This window comes from Melanerpes formicivorus, unplaced genomic scaffold, assembly GCF_026170545.1.
Source record: "Melanerpes formicivorus ecotype bairdi unplaced genomic scaffold, bMelFor1.0.p_v2 SCAF_755, whole genome shotgun sequence".
NCBI classification, from domain to species: domain Eukaryota; kingdom Metazoa; phylum Chordata; class Aves; order Piciformes; family Picidae; genus Melanerpes; species Melanerpes formicivorus.
Window position 1 is genome coordinate 63,632 of NW_027143107.1, and position 6,369 is coordinate 70,000.

The following is a 6,369-nucleotide window of genomic DNA, read 5'->3' on the forward strand; positions in this document are numbered from 1 at the left end:
CCCGCACGCTCTGCAGGCTTCTCAGCCACCCCAGGCCGCACCAGAAGCCTCTCCCGCACGCTCTGCAGGCTTCTCAGCCACCCCAGGCCGCACCAGAAGCCTCCCCCGCACGCTCTGCAGGCTTCTCAGCCACCCCAGGCCGCACCAGAAGCCTCTCCCGCACGCTCTTCAGGCTTCTCAGCCACCCCAGGCCGCACCAGAAGCCTCCCCCGCACGCTCTGCAGGCTTCTCAGCCACCCCAGGCCGCACCAGAAGCCTCCCCCGCACGCTCTGCAGGCTTCTCAGCCACCCCAGGCCGCACCAGAAGCCTCTCCCGCACGCTCTTCAGGCTTCTCAGCCACCCCAGGCCGCACCAGAAGCCTCCCCCGCACGCTCTGCAGGCTTCTCAGCCACCCCAGGCCGCACCAGAAGCCTCCCCCGCACGCTCTGCAGGCTTCCCACCCACCCCAGGCCGCAGCAGAAGCCTCTCCCGCACGCCCTGCAGGCTTCTCAGCCACCCCAGGCCGCAGCAGAAGCCTCTCCCGCACGCTCTGCAGGCTTCTCAGCCACCCCAGGCCGCAGCAGAAGCCTCTCCCGCACGCTCTGCAGGCTTCTCAGCCACCCCAGGCCGCAGCAGAAGCCTCTCCCGCACGCTCTGCAGGCTTCTCAGCCACCCCAGGCCGCAGCAGAAGCCTCTCCCGCACGCTCTTCAGGCTTCTCAGCCACCCCAGGCCGCACCAGAAGCCTCCCCCGCACGCTCTGCAGGCTTCTCAGCCACCCCAGGCCGCACCAGAAGCCTCTCCCGCACGCTCTTCAGGCTTCTCAGCCACCCCAGGCCGCACCAGAAGCCTCCCCCGCACGCTCTGCAGGCTTCTCAGCCACCCCAGGCCGCACCAGAAGCCTCCCCCGCACGCTCTGCAGGCTTCCCACCCACCCCAGGCCGCAGCAGAAGCCTCTCCCGCACGCCCTGCAGGCTTCTCAGCCACCCCAGGCCGCAGCAGAAGCCTCTCCCGCACGCTCTGCAGGCTTCTCAGCCACCCCAGGCCGCAGCAGAAGCCTCTCCCGCACGCTCTGCAGGCTTCTCAGCCACCCCAGGCCGCAGCAGAAGCCTCTCCCGCACGCTCTGCAGGCTTCTCAGCCACCCCAGGCCGCAGCAGAAGCCTCTCCCGCACGCTCTGCAGGCTTCTCAGCCACCCCAGGCCGCAGCAGAAGCCTCTCCCGCACGCTCTGCAGGCTTCTCAGCCACCCCAGGCCGCAGCAGAAGCCTCTCCCGCACGCTCTGCAGGCTTCTCAGCCACCCCAGGCCCCAACAGAAGCCTCTCCCGCACGCTCTGCAGGCTTCCGACCCACCCCAGGCCGCAGCAGAAGCCTCTCCCGCACGCTCTGCAGGCTTCCGACCCACCCCAGGCCGCACCAGAAGCCTCCCCCGCACGCTCTGCAGGCTTCCGTCCCACCCCAGGCCGCACCAGAAGCCTCCCCCGCACGCTCTGCAGGCTTCCGTCCCACCCCAGGCCGCACCAGAAGCCTCCCCCGCACGCTCTGCAGGCTTCTCAGCCACCCCAGGCCGCACCAGAAGCCTCCCCCGCACGCTCTGCAGGCTTCTCAGCCACCCCAGGCCGCAGCAGAAGCCTCCCCCGCACGCTCTGCAGGCTTCTCAGCCACCCCAGGCCGCAGCAGAAGCCTCCCCCGCACGCTCTGCAGGCTTCTCAGCCACCCCAGGCCCCAACAGAAGCCTCTCCCGCACGCTCTGCAGGCTTCCGACCCACCCCAGGCCGCACCAGAAGCCTCCCCCGCACGCTCTGTAGGCTTCCGACCCACCCCAGGCCCCAACAGAAGCCTCCCCCGCACGCTCTGCAGGCTTCTCAGCCACCCCAGGCCGCAGCAGAAGCCTCTCCCGCACGCTCTGCAGGCTTCTCAGCCACCCCAGGCCGCACCAGAAGCCTCTCCCGCACGCTCTGCAGGCTTCTCAGCCACCCCAGGCCGCACCAGAAGCCTCTCCCGCACGCTCTACAGGCTTCCGACCCACCCCAGGCCGCACCAGAAGCCTCCCCCGCACGCTCTGCAGGCTTCTCCGCCACCACAGGCCGCACCAGAGGGTCTTTTGCACCTCTCTGGACGCCACCCAGAGACTCCAGGCCGCACCAGAGGCCCCCCCCCCCAACCATTTACAGGCTGCAGTGCCAGCCTAGGCCCCGCTGGCAGCCTCCCTTGTCTGCTTTGGAAGGCCTCCCATCCACTCCAGACCTGCCTGGAGGCCTCCCTCGACTGCTCCCGGGGCCCTCGAAGCCACCCTAGGCCTTTCTGGAGGACCTGCTCGACCGCTCGGGCGGCTTCTGACGCACCCTCGGCCATCCGGCGCCCAGCAGCTCCCAGGGCCAGGCACCGGCCTCCCCCTCCGGCCGCCCCTGGGGCCGGGGGTGGCTCGGACTCGGCGCCCCCAACGTGTCGTCCCGTCCCCCCCCGCCCCGCACCGCCGAACATTCGCTGCAGCCGAGGGCTTGCCGCTCGACGCCTACCCCACCCGCCCAGCCCCCCGCTGCGGCCCGGCGCTGCCCCGGCCGCTGCGCCCCGCCTCTCATCGCTCCCCCCACCCGGCAACCGGCCGCCGGGCACGGCAAGTCCCAGGGCAGGGAACAGGTGCTGCCGGGACCCCGTGCTGGCTGCCGGCTTCCCGGGGCTGCCCCGGGCACGGACAGGTCGCCCCCCCCCGCCCCGGCAAATGTTCACCGAACCGGCTGCCGGCTGCCTTCGAGCACCCCCCGCCCCCCGCCACTATCGTCCCCCCCGCCCCCCCTCCGCCTCCGCTGCCGCTTCTCCCCGCACCGCCTCCACTGCCTCCCCCCGCCGCCCGCGAACGAGTCGCCGGATCCGTAGGGTGCCGGGAGCCCGAACGGCGAGCGGCTCCGGCTGCTGCCGGGACCGCGGGGATTCGAGCCGGTCCGGCCGCGGCCGGGACCCCGTGCCGGAAGCCGGCATCCCGGGACGGCCCCGGGACGGCCCCGGTCGCCGGCCGGGTGACGTTCAGCGAAGCGGCTGCCGCCAGTCTTTGGGCCTCCCCCGTGCCGGGGCCGCGGGGATTCGAGCCGGTCCGGCCGCGGCCGGGATCCCGGGCCGGACGATGGCTTCCCGGGCCGGTCCCGGTCGCCTCCCGGGTGACGTTCACCGAAGCGGCTGCCGGCTGTCTTCGAGCCCCCCCCCCCCCTCCGCCTCCGCTGCCGCTTCTCCCCGCACCCCCTCCACTGCCTCCCCCCCGCCGCCGGCGAACGAGTCGCCGGATCTGTAGGGTGCCGGGAGCCCGAACGGCGAGCGGCTCCGGCTGCTGCCGGGACCGCGGGGATTCGAGCCGCTCCGGCCGCGGCCGGGACCCCGTGCCGGAAGCCGGCATCCCCGGACGGCCCCGGGACGGCCCCGGTCGCCGGCCGGGTGACGTTCACCGAAGCGGCTGCCGGCTGTCTTCGAGCCCCCCCCCCTCCGCCTCCGCTGCCGCTTCTGCCCGCACCCCCTCCACTGCCTCCCCCCGCCGCCGGCGAACGAGTCGGCGGATCCGTAGGGTGCCGGGAGCCCGAACGGCAAGCGGCTCCGGCTGCTGCCGGGACCGCGGGGATTCGAGCCGGTCCGGCCGCGGCCGGGACCCCCGTGCCGGAAGCCGGCATCCCGGGACGGCCCCGGGACGGCCCCGGTCGCCGGCCGGGTGACGTTCAGCGAAGCGGCTGCCGCCAGTCTTTGGGCCTCCCCCGTGCCGGGGCCGCGGGGCTTCGAGCCGGTCCGGCCGCGGCCGGGATCCGGGGCCGGACGATGGCTTCCCGGGCCGGTCCCGGTCGCCTCCCGGGTGACGTTCACCGAAGCGGCTGCCGGCTGTCTTCGAGCCCCCCCCCCCCCTCCGCCTCCGCGGCCGCTTCTGCCCGCACCCCCTCCACTGCCTCCCCCCGCCGCCCGCGAACGAGTCGCCGGATCTGTAGGGTGCCGGGAGCCCGAACGGCGAGCGGCTCCGGCTGCTGCCGGGACCGCGGGGATTCGAGCCGGTCCGGCCGCGGCCGGGACCCCGTGCCGGAAGCCGGCATCCCGAGACGGCCCCGGGACGGCCCCGGTCGCCGGCCGGGTGACGTTCAGCGAAGCGGCTGCCGCCAGTCTTTGGGCCTCCCCCGTGCCGGGGCCGCGGGGATTCGAGCCGGTCCGGCCGCGGCCGGGATCCCGGGCCGGACGATGTCTTCCCGGGCCGGTCCCGGTCGCCTCCCGGGTGACGTTCACCGAAGCGGCTGCCGGCTGTCTTCGAGCCCCCCCCCCCTCCGCCTCCGCTGCCGCTTCTCCCCGCACCCCCTCCACTGCCTCCCCCCGCCGCCGGCGAACGAGTCGCCGGATCTGTAGGGTGCCGGGAGCCCGAACGGCGAGCGGCTCCGGCTGCTGCCGGGACCGCGGGGATTCGAGCCGCTCCGGCCGCGGCCGGGACCCCGTGCCGGAAGCCGGCATCCCCGGACGGCCCCGGGACGGCCCCGGTCGCCGGCCGGGTGACGTTCACCGAAGCGGCTGCCGGCTGTCTTCGAGCCCCCCCCCCCTCCGCCTCCGCTGCCGCTTCTGCCCGCACCCCCTCCACTGCCTCCCCCCGCCGCCGGCGAACGAGTCGGCGGATCCGTAGGGTGCCGGGAGCCCGAACGGCGAGCGGCTCCGGCTGCTGCCGGGACCGCGGGGATTCGAGCCGCTCCGGCCGCGGCCGGGACCCCGTGCCGGAAGCCGGCATCCCGGGACGGCCCCGGGACGGCCCCGGTCGCCGGCCGGGTGACGTTCACCGAAGCGGCTGCCGCCAGTCTTTGGGCCTCCCCCCGTGCCGGGGCCGCGGGGCTTCGAGCCGGTCCGGCCGCGGCCGGGATCCGGGGCCGGACGATGGCTTCCCGGGCCGGTCCCGGTCGCCTCCCGGGTGACGTTCACCGAAGCGGCTGACGGCTGTCTTCGAGCCCCCCCCCCCCCTCCGCCTCCGCGGCCGCTTCTGCCTGCACCCCCTCCACTGCCTCCCCCCGCCGCCCGCGAACGAGTCGCCGGATCTGTAGGGTGCCGGGAGCCCGAACGGCGAGCGGCTCCGGCTGCTGCCGGGACCGCGGGGATTCGAGCCGGTCCGGCCGCGGCCGGGACCCCGTGCCGGAAGCCGGCATCCCCGGACAGCCCCGGGACGGCCCCGGTCGCCGGCCGGGTGACGTTCACCGAAGCGGCTGCCGCCAGTCTTTGGGCCTCCCCCGTGCCGGGGCCGCGGGGCTTCGAGTCGGTCCGGCCGCGGCTGGGACCCCCGTGCCTGTCGCAGGCTTCCCGGGACGGCCTCCCTCAGGCGGGAGGTAGACGTGCTCTCCCTCGGCGAGTAGACGTGCTCTCCCTCGGCGAGTAGACGTGCTCTCCCTCGGCGAGTAGACGTGCTCTCCCTCGGCGAGTAGACGTGCTCTCCGCGGAGATCGCGCTTGTCGCCAAGGGGTCGCTGTTGCGCTCTGCCTCCGCCTACGTCATCGTACAAGCCGGCGTGATTTCTGCGACCTGCCGCTGGGAGGAGGTCGGCTGGTTGTGCGCTCGCGGAGCTGACGGCCCTCCAGTTCCGTATATGAGGGAACGAGTGACGCCGAGCACTCCCAGGGCAGCGCTGCCGAGCGGCTGCTCCAAGCCACCCGCCAGGCGGCTGGGCAGGGGTCCGTCTGGCTTCTCGGTGGCTTTCGCCCGGGTCAGAGAGGGGACCCGCGGGGCCGAACAAAGGCGCGGCGGTTTGGAGCGGCCGCTGGCGCACCCTCAGCGGTGTTGGATGGGTTTCGCTCGTCCGTGAGCCGGAGCCCAGCCCGGGCTCGGCAACGAAAGCGGGGAAAAGAAAAAAAGTTGACGAGTGGCTGGCGCCGGCCACTGCCGAAGTGTGGAACCCCCGAAGCGAAGTTTGCCCGGTGGGGCACGGGGGCAGAGAAAGCCGGGGAGACGTGGTGCCGGCGTCGGTCCCACCAAGAATGGAAAGCAAGCCCGTCCAGGCACGGCGAGAGAGAGCCCGGTAAGGGGCAGAGAGAGTTCCCAGCACTGGACCCTCTTCACGGGGGTTCCCCCCCATGGCCAAAGCCGCAGCCCGCGGGGGCACGGCATCTAAGGGAAAAGCCAGCGGCGGTGACTGGCCACTCGTATGCTATGGAGCCCGGCATGGGGGGAGGAGGGCAAGCCGGTGCCCCAGCACGGCTTCCTCCTGGCTCCAGAGGGGCGCCCCGTGATGGAGATGTAACTCGGTGCAGCTTGAGGGAAAATGCAAGCCCACATTTCGGGGAGGCAGAGGTGCCCTGTGAGCCGGTGCGGCCCGGTGCAGCTTGCCCCCCCCCCCCCCCATCTCTGGAGGGCGCCCCGTTTGCTCCTCCGGCGTGTTGCCCGCACGCCGAGCCCCGTGCC